The following is a 13,162-nucleotide window of genomic DNA, read 5'->3' as shown; positions in this document are numbered from 1 at the left end:
TTTTGGAAATTTTTTTTTGGACCTGGATGACTTTTTGGTGGTAATAGAGGTCTTCCTCTACTCGGATTTGGCTGTCGATTTTTTTCTACACTTTTAGGTGTATTTTGTGCAAGAATATGCAATAAAATCGTCTGCCTAAGAAAAATTGAATTTTTTTGGAAATTTTTTTTTGGACCTGGATGACTTTTTGGTGGTAATAGAGGTCTTCCTCTACTCGGATTTGGCTGTCGATTTTTTTCTACACTTTTAGGTGTATTTTGTGCAAGAATATGCAATAAAATCGTCTGCCTAAGAAAAATTGAATTTTTTTGGAAATTTTTTTTTGGACCTGGATGACTTTTTGGTGGTAATAGAGGTCTTCCTCTACTCGGATTTGGCTGTCGATTTTTTTCTACACTTTTAGGTGTATTTTGTGCAAGAATATGCAATAAAATCGTCTGCCTAAGAAAAATTGAATTTTTTTGGAAATTTTTTTTTGGACCTGGATGACTTTTTGGTGGTAATAGAGGTCTTCCTCTACTCGGATTTGGCTGTCGATTTTTTTCTACACTTTTAGGTGTATTTTGTGCAAGAATATGCAATAAAATCGTCTGCCTAAGAAAAATTGAATTTTTTTGGAAATTTTTTTTTGGACCTGGATGACTTTTTGGTGGTAATAGAGGTCTTCCTCTACTCGGATTTGGCTGTCGATTTTTTTCTACACTTTTAGGTGTATTTTGTGCAAGAATATGCAATAAAATCGTCTGCCTAAGAAAAATTGAATTTTTTTGGAAATTTTTTTTTGGACCTGGATGACTTTTTGGTGGTAATAGAGGTCTTCCTCTACTCGGATTTGGCTGTCGATTTTTTTCTACACTTTTAGGTGTATTTTGTGCAAGAATATGCAATAAAATCGTCTGCCTAAGAAAAATTGAATTTTTTTGGAAATTTTTTTTTGGACCTGGATGACTTTTTGGTGGTAATAGAGGTCTTCCTCTACTCGGATTTGGCTGTCGATTTTTTTCTACACTTTTAGGTGTATTTTGTGCAAGAATATGCAATAAAATCGTCTGCCTAAGAAAAATTGAATTTTTTTGGAAATTTTTTTTTGGACCTGGATGACTTTTTGGTGGTAATAGAGGTCTTCCTCTACTCGGATTTGGCTGTCGATTTTTTTCTACACTTTTAGGTGTATTTTGTGCAAGAATATGCAATAAAATCGTCTGCCTAAGAAAAATTGAATTTTTTTGGAAATTTTTTTTTGGACCTGGATGACTTTTTGGTGGTAATAGAGGTCTTCCTCTACTCGGATTTGGCTGTCGATTTTTTTCTACACTTTTAGGTGTATTTTGTGCAAGAATATGCAATAAAATCGTCTGCCTAAGAAAAATTGAATTTTTTTGGAAATTTTTTTTTGGACCTGGATGACTTTTTGGTGGTAATAGAGGTCTTCCTCTACTCGGATTTGGCTGTCGATTTTTTTCTACACTTTTAGGTGTATTTTGTGCAAGAATATGCAATAAAATCGTCTGCCTAAGAAAAATTGAATTTTTTTGGAAATTTTTTTTTGGACCTGGATGACTTTTTGGTGGTAATAGAGGTCTTCCTCTACTCGGATTTGGCTGTCGATTTTTTTCTACACTTTTAGGTGTATTTTGTGCAAGAATATGCAATAAAATCGTCTGCCTAAGAAAAATTGAATTTTTTTGGAAATTTTTTTTTGGACCTGGATGACTTTTTGGTGGTAATAGAGGTCTTCCTCTACTCGGATTTGGCTGTCGATTTTTTTCTACACTTTTAGGTGTATTTTGTGCAAGAATATGCAATAAAATCGTCTGCCTAAGAAAAATTGAATTTTTTTGGAAATTTTTTTTTGGACCTGGATGACTTTTTGGTGGTAATAGAGGTCTTCCTCTACTCGGATTTGGCTGTCGATTTTTTCCTACACTTTTAGGTGTATTTTGTGCAAGAATATGCAATAAAATCGTCTGCCTAAGAAAAATTGAATTTTTTTGGAAATTTTTTTTTGGACCTGGATGACTTTTTGGTGGTAATAGAGGTCTTCCTCTACTCGGATTTGGCTGTCGATTTTTTTCTACACTTTTAGGTGTATTTTGTGCAAGAATATGCAATAAAATCGTCTGCCTAAGAAAAATTGAATTTTTTTGGAAATTTTTTTTTGGACCTGGATGACTTTTTGGTGGTAATAGAGGTTTTCCTCTACTCGGATTTGGCTGTCGATTTTTTTCTACACTTTTAGGTGTATTTTGTGCAAGAATATGCAATAAAATCGTCTACCTAAGAAAAATTGAATTTTTTTGGAAATTTTTTTTTGGACCTGGATGACTTTTTGGTGGTAATAGAGGTCTTCCTCTACTCGGATTTGGCTGTCGATTTTTTTCTACACTTTTAGGTGTATTTTGTGCAAGAATATGCAATAAAATCGTCTGCCTAAGAAAAATTGAATTTTTTTGGAAATTTTTTTTTGGACCTGGATGACTTTTTGGTGGTAATAGAGGTCTTCCTCTACTCGGATTTGGCTGTCGATTTTTTTCTACACTTTTAGGTGTATTTTGTGCAAGAATATGCAATAAAATCGTCTGCCTAAGAAAAATTGAATTTTTTTGGAAATTTTTTTTTGGACCTGGATGACTTTTTGGTGGTAATAGAGGTCTTCCTCTACTCGGATTTGGCTGTCGATTTTTTTCTACACTTTTAGGTGTATTTTGTGCAAGAATATGCAATAAAATCGTCTGCCTAAGAAAAATTGAATTTTTTTGGAAATTTTTTTTTGGACCTGGATGACTTTTTGGTGGTAATAGAGGTCTTCCTCTACTCGGATTTGGCTGTCGATTTTTTTCTACACTTTTAGGTGTATTTTGTGCAAGAATATGCAATAAAATCGTCTGCCTAAGAAAAATTGAATTTTTTTGGAAATTTTTTTTTGGACCTGGATGACTTTTTGGTGGTAATAGAGGTCTTCCTCTACTCGGATTTGGCTGTCGATTTTTTCCTACACTTTTAGGTGTATTTTGTGCAAGAATATGCAATAAAATCGTCTGCCTAAGAAAAATTGAATTTTTTTGGAAATTTTTTTTTGGACCTGGATGACTTTTTGGTGGTAATAAAGGTCTTCCTCTACTCGGATTTGGCTGTCGATTTTTTTCTACACTTTTAGGTGTATTTTGTGCAAGAATATGCAATAAAATCGTCTGCCTAAGAAAAATTGAATTTTTTTGGAAATTTTTTTTTGGACCTGGATGACTTTTTGGTGGTAATAGAGGTCTTCCTCTACTCGGATTTGGCTGTCGATTTTTTTCTACACTTTTAGGTGTATTTTGTGCAAGAATATGCAATAAAATCGTCTGCCTAAGAAAAATTGAATTTTTTTGGAAATTTTTTTTTGGACCTGGATGACTTTTTGGTGGTAATAGAGGTCTTCCTCTACTCGGATTTGGCTGTCGATTTTTTTCTACACTTTTAGGTGTATTTTGTGCAAGAATATGCAATAAAATCGTCTGCCTAAGAAAAATTGAATTTTTTTGGAAATTTTTTTTTGGACCTGGATGACTTTTTGGTGGTAATAGAGGTCTTCCTCTACTCGGATTTGGCTGTCGATTTTTTTCTACACTTTTAGGTGTATTTTGTGCAAGAATATGCAATAAAATCGTCTGCCTAAGAAAAATTGAATTTTTTTGGAAATTTTTTTTTGGACCTGGATGACTTTTTGGTGGTAATAGAGGTCTTCCTCTACTCGGATTTGGCTGTCGATTTTTTTCTACACTTTTAGGTGTATTTTGTGCAAGAATATGCAATAAAATCGTCTGCCTAAGAAAAATTGAATTTTTTTGGAAATTTTTTTTTGGACCTGGATGACTTTTTGGTGGTAATAGAGGCCTTCCTCTACTCGGATTTGGCTGTCGATTTTTTTCTACACTTTTAGGTGTATTTTGTGCAAGAATATGCAATAAAATCGTCTGCCTAAGAAAAATTGAATTTTTTTGGAAATTTTTTTTTGGACCTGGATGACTTTTTGGTGGTAATAGAGGTCTTCCTCTACTTGGATTTAGCTGTCGATTTTTTTCTACACTTTTAGGTGTATTTTGTGCAAGAATATGCAATAAAATCGTCTGCCTAAGAAAAATTGAATTTTTTTGGAAATTTTTTTTTGGACCTGGATGACTTTTTGGTGGTAATAGAGGTCTTCCTCTACTCGGATTTGGCTGTCGATTTTTTTCTACACTTTTAGGTGTATTTTGTGCAAGAATATGCAATAAAATCGTCTGCCTAAGAAAAATTGAATTTTTTTGGAAATTTTTTTTTGGACCTGGATGACTTTTTGGTGGTAATAGAGGTCTTCCTCTACTCGGATTTGGCTGTCGATTTTTTTCTACACTTTTAGGTGTATTTTGTGCAAGAATATGCAATAAAATCGTCTGCCTAAGAAAAATTGAATTTTTTTGGAAATTTTTTTTTGGACCTGGATGACTTTTTGGTGGTAATAGAGGTCTTCCTCTACTCGGATTTGGCTGTCGATTTTTTTCTACACTTTTAGGTGTATTTTGTGCAAGAATATGCAATAAAATCGTCTGCCTAAGAAAAATTGAATTTTTTTGGAAATTTTTTTTTGGACCTGGATGACTTTTTGGTGGTAATAGAGGTCTTCCTCTACTCGGATTTGGCTGTCGATTTTTTTCTACACTTTTAGGTGTATTTTGTGCAAGAATATGCAATAAAATCGTCTGCCTAAGAAAAATTGAATTTTTTTGGAAATTTTTTTTTGGACCTGGATGACTTTTTGGTGGTAATAGAGGTCTTCCTCTACTCGGATTTGGCTGTCGATTTTTTTCTACACTTTTAGGTGTATTTTGTGCAAGAATATGCAATAAAATCGTCTGCCTAAGAAAAATTGAATTTTTTTGGAAATTTTTTTTTGGACCTGGATGACTTTTTGGTGGTAATAGAGGTCTTCCTCTACTCGGATTTGGCTGTCGATTTTTTCCTACACTTTTAGGTGTATTTTGTGCAAGAATATGCAATAAAATCGTCTGCCTAAGAAAAATTGAATTTTTTTGGAAATTTTTTTTTGGACCTGGATGACTTTTTGGTGGTAATAAAGGTCTTCCTCTACTCGGATTTGGCTGTCGATTTTTTCTACACTTTTAGGTGTATTTTGTGCAAGAATATGCAATAAAATCGTCTGCCTAAGAAAAATTGAATTTTTTTGTAAATTTTTTTTTGGACCTGGATGACTTTTTGGTGGTAATAGAGGTCTTCCTCTACTCGGATTTGGCTGTCGATTTTTTTCTACACTTTTAGGTGTATTTTGTGCAAGAATATGCAATAAAATCGTCTGCCTAAGAAAAATTGAATTTTTTTGGAAATTTTTTTTTGGACCTGGATGACTTTTTGGTGGTAATAGAGGTCTTCCTCTACTCGGATTTGGCTGTCGATTTTTTTCTACACTTTTAGGTGTATTTTGTGCAAGAATATGCAATAAAATCGTCTGCCTAAGAAAAATTGAATTTTTTTGGAAATTTTTTTTTGGACCTGGATGACTTTTTGGTGGTAATAGAGGTCTTCCTCTACTCGGATTTGGCTGTCGATTTTTTTCTACACTTTTAGGTGTATTTTGTGCAAGAATATGCAATAAAATCGTCTGCCTAAGAAAAATTGAATTTTTTTGGAAATTTTTTTTTGGACCTGGATGACTTTTTGGTGGTAATAGAGGTCTTCCTCTACTCGGATTTGGCTGTCGATTTTTTTCTACACTTTTAGGTGTATTTTGTGCAAGAATATGCAATAAAATCGTCTGCCTAAGAAAAATTGAATTTTTTTGGAAATTTTTTTTTGGACCTGGATGACTTTTTGGTGGTAATAGAGGCCTTCCTCTACTCGGATTTGGCTGTCGATTTTTTTCTACACTTTTAGGTGTATTTTGTGCAAGAATATGCAATAAAATCGTCTGCCTAAGAAAAATTGAATTTTTTTGGAAATTTTTTTTTGGACCTGGATGACTTTTTGGTGGTAATAGAGGTCTTCCTCTACTCGGATTTGGCTGTCGATTTTTTTCTACACTTTTAGGTGTATTTTGTGCAAGAATATGCAATAAAATCGTCTGCCTAAGAAAAATTGAATTTTTTTGGAAATTTTTTTTTGGACCTGGATGACTTTTTGGTGGTAATAGAGGTCTTCCTCTACTCGGATTTGGCTGTCGATTTTTTTCTACACTTTTAGGTGTATTTTGTGCAAGAATATGCAATAAAATCGTCTGCCTAAGAAAAATTGAATTTTTTTGGAAATTTTTTTTTGGACCTGGATGACTTTTTGGTGGTAATAGAGGTCTTCCTCTACTCGGATTTGGCTGTCGATTTTTTTCTACACTTTTAGGTGTATTTTGTGCAAGAATATGCAATAAAATCGTCTGCCTAAGAAAAATTGAATTTTTTTGGAAATTTTTTTTTGGACCTGGATGACTTTTTGGTGGTAATAGAGGTCTTCCTCTACTCGGATTTGGCTGTCGATTTTTTTCTACACTTTTAGGTGTATTTTGTGCAAGAATATGCAATAAAATCGTCTGCCTAAGAAAAATTGAATTTTTTTGGAAATTTTTTTTTGGACCTGGATGACTTTTTGGTGGTAATAGAGGTCTTCCTCTACTCGGATTTGGCTGTCGATTTTTTTCTACACTTTTAGGTGTATTTTGTGCAAGAATATGCAATAAAATCGTCTGCCTAAGAAAAATTGAATTTTTTTGGAAATTTTTTTTTGGACCTGGATGACTTTTTGGTGGTAATAGAGGTCTTCCTCTACTCGGATTTGGCTGTCGATTTTTTTCTACACTTTTAGGTGTATTTTGTGCAAGAATATGCAATAAAATCGTCTGCCTAAGAAAAATTGAATTTTTTTGGAAATTTTTTTTTGGACCTGGATGACTTTTTGGTGGTAATAGAGGTCTTCCTCTACTCGGATTTGGCTGTCGATTTTTTCCTACACTTTTAGGTGTATTTTGTGCAAGAATATGCAATAAAATCGTCTGCCTAAGAAAAATTGAATTTTTTTGGAAATTTTTTTTCGGACCTGGATGACTTTTTGGTGGTAATAGAGGTCTTCCTCTACTCGGATTTGGCTGTCGATTTTTTTCTACACTTTTAGGTGTATTTTGTGCAAGAATATGCAATAAAATCGTCTGCCTAAGAAAAATTGAATTTTTTTGGAAATTTTTTTTTGGACCTGGATGATTTTTTGGTGGTAATAGAGGTTTTCCTCTACTCGGATTTGGCTGTCGATTTTTTTCTACACTTTTAGGTGTATTTTGTGCAAGAATATGCAATAAAATCGTCTGCCTAAGAAAAATTGAATTTTTTTGGAAATTTTTTTTTGGACCTGGATGACTTTTTGGTGGTAATAGAGGTCTTCCTCTACTCGGATTTGGCTGTCGATTTTTTTCTACACTTTTAGGTGTATTTTGTGCAAGAATATGCAATAAAATCGTCTGCCTAAGAAAAATTGAATTTTTTTGGAAATTTTTTTTTGGACCTGGATGACTTTTTGGTGGTAATAGAGGTCTTCCTCTACTCGGATTTGGCTGTCGATTTTTTCCTACACTTTTAGGTGTATTTTGTGCAAGAATATGCAATAAAATCGTCTGCCTAAGAAAAATTGAATTTTTTTGGAAATTTTTTTTTGGACCTGGATGACTTTTTGGTGGTAATAGAGGTCTTCCTCTACTCGGATTTGGCTGTCGATTTTTTTCTACACTTTTAGGTGTATTTTGTGCAAGAATATGCAATAAAATCGTCTGCCTAAGAAAAAATGAATTTTTTTGGAAATTTTTTTTTGGACCTGGATGACTTTTTGGTGGTAATAGAGGTCTTCCTCTACTCGGATTTGGCTGTCGATTTTTTTCTACACTTTTAGGTGTATTTTGTGCAAGAATATGCAATAAAATCGTCTGCCTAAGAAAAATTGAATTTTTTTGGAAATTTTTTTTTGGACCTGGATGACTTTTTGGTGGTAATAGAGGTCTTCCTCTACTCGGATTTGGCTGTCGATTTTTTTCTACACTTTTTGGTGTATTTTGTGCAAGAATATGCAATAAAATCGTCTCAATAAAATCGTCTGCCTAAGAAAAATTGAATTTTTTTGGAAATTTTTTTTTGGACCTGGATGACTTTTTGGTGGTAATAGAGGTCTTCCTCTACTCGGATTTGGCTGTCGATTTTTTTCTACACTTTTAGGTGTATTTTGTGCAAGAATATGCAATAAAATCGTCTGCCTAAGAAAAATTGAATTTTTTTGGAAATTTTTTTTTGGACCTGGATGACTTTTTGGTGGTAATAGAGGTCTTCCTCTACTCGGATTTGGCTGTCGATTTTTTTCTACACTTTTAGGTGTATTTTGTGCAAGAATATGCAATAAAATCGTCTGCCTAAGAAAAATTGAATTTTTTTGGAAATTTTTTTTTGGACCTGGATGACTTTTTGGTGGTAATAGAGGTCTTCCTCTACTCGGATTTGGCTGTCGATTTTTTTCTACACTTTTAGGTGTATTTTGTGCAAGAATATGCAATAAAATCGTCTGCCTAAGAAAAATTGAATTTTTTTGGAAATTTTTTTTTGGACCTGGATGACTTTTTGGTGGTAATAGAGGTCTTCCTCTACTCGGATTTGGCTGTCGATTTTTTTCTACACTTTTAGGTGTATTTTGTGCAAGAATATGCAATAAAATCGTCTGCCTAAGAAAAATTGAATTTTTTTGGAAATTTTTTTTTGGACCTGGATGACTTTTTGGTGGTAATAGAGGTCTTCCTCTACTCGGATTTGGCTGTCGATTTTTTTCTACACTTTTAGGTGTATTTTGTGCAAGAATATGCAATAAAATCGTCTGCCTAAGAAAAATTGAATTTTTTTGGAAATTTTTTTTTGGACCTGGATGACTTTTTGGTGGTAATAGAGGTCTTCCTCTACTCGGATTTGGCTGTCGATTTTTTTCTACACTTTTAGGTGTATTTTGTGCAAGAATATGCAATAAAATCGTCTGCCTAAGAAAAATTGAATTTTTTTGGAAATTTTTTTTTGGACCTGGATGACTTTTTGGTGGTAATAGAGGTCTTCCTCTACTCGGATTTGGCTGTCGATTTTTTTCTACACTTTTAGGTGTATTTTGTGCAAGAATATGCAATAAAATCGTCTGCCTAAGAAAAATTGAATTTTTTTGGAAATTTTTTTTTGGACCTGGATGACTTTTTGGTGGTAATAGAGGTCTTCCTCTACTCGGATTTGGCTGTCGATTTTTTTCTACACTTTTAGGTGTATTTTGTGCAAGAATATGCAATAAAATCGTCTGCCTAAGAAAAATTGAATTTTTTTGGAAATTTTTTTTTGGACCTGGATGACTTTTTGGTGGTAATAGAGGTCTTCCTCTACTCGGATTTGGCTGTCGATTTTTTTCTACACTTTTAGGTGTATTTTGTGCAAGAATATGCAATAAAATCGTCTGCCTAAGAAAAATTGAATTTTTTTGGAAATTTTTTTTTGGACCTGGATGACTTTTTGGTGGTAATAGAGGTCTTCCTCTACTCGGATTTGGCTGTCGATTTTTTTCTACACTTTTAGGTGTATTTTGTGCAAGAATATGCAATAAAATCGTCTGCCTAAGAAAAATTGAATTTTTTTGGAAATTTTTTTTTGGACCTGGATGACTTTTTGGTGGTAATAGAGGTCTTCCTCTACTCGGATTTGGCTGTCGATTTTTTTCTACACTTTTAGGTGTATTTTGTGCAAGAATATGCAATAAAATCGTCTGCCTAAGAAAAATTGAATTTTTTTGGAAATTTTTTTTTGGACCTGGATGACTTTTTGGTGGTAATAGAGGTCTTCCTCTACTCGGATTTGGCTGTCGATTTTTTTCTACACTTTTAGGTGTATTTTGTGCAAGAATATGCAATAAAATCGTCTGCCTAAGAAAAATTGAATTTTTTTGGAAATTTTTTTTTGGACCTGGATGACTTTTTGGTGGTAATAGAGGTCTTCCTCTACTCGGATTTGGCTGTCGATTTTTTTCTACACTTTTAGGTGTATTTTGTGCAAGAATATGCAATAAAATCGTCTGCCTAAGAAAAATTGAATTTTTTTGGAAATTTTTTTTTGGACCTGGATGACTTTTTGGTGGTAATAGAGGTCTTCCTCTACTCGGATTTGGCTGTCGATTTTTTTCTACACTTTTAGGTGTATTTTGTGCAAGAATATGCAATAAAATCGTCTGCCTAAGAAAAATTGAATTTTTTTGGAAATTTTTTTTTGGACCTGGATGACTTTTTGGTGGTAATAGAGGTCTTCCTCTACTCGGATTTGGCTGTCGATTTTTTTCTACACTTTTAGGTGTATTTTGTGCAAGAATATGCAATAAAATCGTCTGCCTAAGAAAAATTGAATTTTTTTGGAAATTTTTTTTTGGACCTGGATGACTTTTTGGTGGTAATAGAGGTCTTCCTCTACTCGGATTTGGCTGTCGATTTTTTTCTACACTTTTAGGTGTATTTTGTGCAAGAATATGCAATAAAATCGTCTGCCTAAGAAAAATTGAATTTTTTTGGAAATTTTTTTTTGGACCTGGATGACTTTTTGGTGGTAATAGAGGTCTTCCTCTACTCGGATTTGGCTGTCGATTTTTTTCTACACTTTTAGGTGTATTTTGTGCAAGAATATGCAATAAAATCGTCTGCCTAAGAAAAATTGAATTTTTTTGGAAATTTTTTTTTGGACCTGGATGACTTTTTGGTGGTAATAGAGGTCTTCCTCTACTCGGATTTGGCTGTCGATTTTTTTCTACACTTTTAGGTGTATTTTGTGCAAGAATATGCAATAAAATCGTCTGCCTAAGAAAAATTGAATTTTTTTGGAAATTTTTTTTTGGACCTGGATGACTTTTTGGTGGTAATAGAGGTCTTCCTCTACTCGGATTTGGCTGTCGATTTTTTTCTACACTTTTAGGTGTATTTTGTGCAAGAATATGCAATAAAATCGTCTGCCTAAGAAAAATTGAATTTTTTTGGAAATTTTTTTTTGGACCTGGATGACTTTTTGGTGGTAATAGAGGTCTTCCTCTACTCGGATTTGGCTGTCGATTTTTTTCTACACTTTTAGGTGTATTTTGTGCAAGAATATGCAATAAAATCGTCTGCCTAAGAAAAATTGAATTTTTTTGGAAATTTTTTTTTGGACCTGGATGACTTTTTGGTGGTAATAGAGGTCTTCCTCTACTCGGATTTGGCTGTCGATTTTTTTCTACACTTTTAGGTGTATTTTGTGCAAGAATATGCAATAAAATCGTCTGCCTAAGAAAAATTGAATTTTTTTGGAAATTTTTTTTTGGACCTGGATGACTTTTTGGTGGTAATAGAGGTCTTCCTCTACTCGGATTTGGCTGTCGATTTTTTTCTACACTTTTAGGTGTATTTTGTGCAAGAATATGCAATAAAATCGTCTGCCTAAGAAAAATTGAATTTTTTTGGAAATTTTTTTTTGGACCTGGATGACTTTTTGGTGGTAATAGAGGTCTTCCTCTACTCGGATTTGGCTGTCGATTTTTTTCTACACTTTTAGGTGTATTTTGTGCAAGAATATGCAATAAAATCGTCTGCCTAAGAAAAATTGAATTTTTTTGGAAATTTTTTTTTGGACCTGGATGACTTTTTGGTGGTAATAGAGGTCTTCCTCTACTCGGATTTGGCTGTCGATTTTTTTCTACACTTTTAGGTGTATTTTGTGCAAGAATATGCAATAAAATCGTCTGCCTAAGAAAAATTGAATTTTTTTGGAAATTTTTTTTTGGACCTGGATGACTTTTTGGTGGTAATAGAGGTCTTCCTCTACTCGGATTTGGCTGTCGATTTTTTTCTACACTTTTAGGTGTATTTTGTGCAAGAATATGCAATAAAATCGTCTGCCTAAGAAAAATTGAATTTTTTTGGAAATTTTTTTTTGGACCTGGATGACTTTTTGGTGGTAATAGAGGTCTTCCTCTACTCGGATTTGGCTGTCGATTTTTTTCTACACTTTTAGGTGTATTTTGTGCAAGAATATGCAATAAAATCGTCTGCCTAAGAAAAATTGAATTTTTTTGGAAATTTTTTTTTGGACCTGGATGACTTTTTGGTGGTAATAGAGGTCTTCCTCTACTCGGATTTGGCTGTCGATTTTTTTCTACACTTTTAGGTGTATTTTGTGCAAGAATATGCAATAAAATCGTCTGCCTAAGAAAAATTGAATTTTTTTGGAAATTTTTTTTTGGACCTGGATGACTTTTTGGTGGTAATAGAGGTCTTCCTCTACTCGGATTTGGCTGTCGATTTTTTTCTACACTTTTAGGTGTATTTTGTGCAAGAATATGCAATAAAATCGTCTGCCTAAGAAAAATTGAATTTTTTTGGAAATTTTTTTTTGGACCTGGATGACTTTTTGGTGGTAATAGAGGTCTTCCTCTACTCGGATTTGGCTGTCGATTTTTTTCTACACTTTTAGGTGTATTTTGTGCAAGAATATGCAATAAAATCGTCTGCCTAAGAAAAATTGAATTTTTTTGGAAATTTTTTTTTGGACCTGGATGACTTTTTGGTGGTAATAGAGGTCTTCCTCTACTCGGATTTGGCTGTCGATTTTTTTCTACACTTTTAGGTGTATTTTGTGCAAGAATATGCAATAAAATCGTCTGCCTAAGAAAAATTGAATTTTTTTGGAAATTTTTTTTTGGACCTGGATGACTTTTTGGTGGTAATAGAGGTCTTCCTCTACTCGGATTTGGCTGTCGATTTTTTTCTACACTTTTAGGTGTATTTTGTGCAAGAATATGCAATAAAATCGTCTGCCTAAGAAAAATTGAATTTTTTTGGAAATTTTTTTTTGGACCTGGATGACTTTTTGGTGGTAATAGAGGTCTTCCTCTACTCGGATTTGGCTGTCGATTTTTTTCTACACTTTTAGGTGTATTTTGTGCAAGAATATGCAATAAAATCGTCTGCCTAAGAAAAATTGAATTTTTTTGGAAATTTTTTTTTGGACCTGGATGACTTTTTGGTGGTAATAGAGGTTTCCTCTACTCGGATTTGGCTGTCGATTTTTTTCTACACTTTTAGGTGTATTTTGTGCAAGAATATGCAATAAAATCGTCTGCCTAAGAAAAA

This window comes from Leptopilina boulardi, unplaced genomic scaffold (genome assembly GCF_019393585.1).
Source record: "Leptopilina boulardi isolate dan_hultmark-lab unplaced genomic scaffold, ZJU_Lbou_2.1 LbouV2_310, whole genome shotgun sequence".
Classification (NCBI taxonomy): domain Eukaryota; kingdom Metazoa; phylum Arthropoda; class Insecta; order Hymenoptera; family Figitidae; genus Leptopilina; species Leptopilina boulardi.
This window is presented reverse-complemented; position numbering follows the sequence as displayed.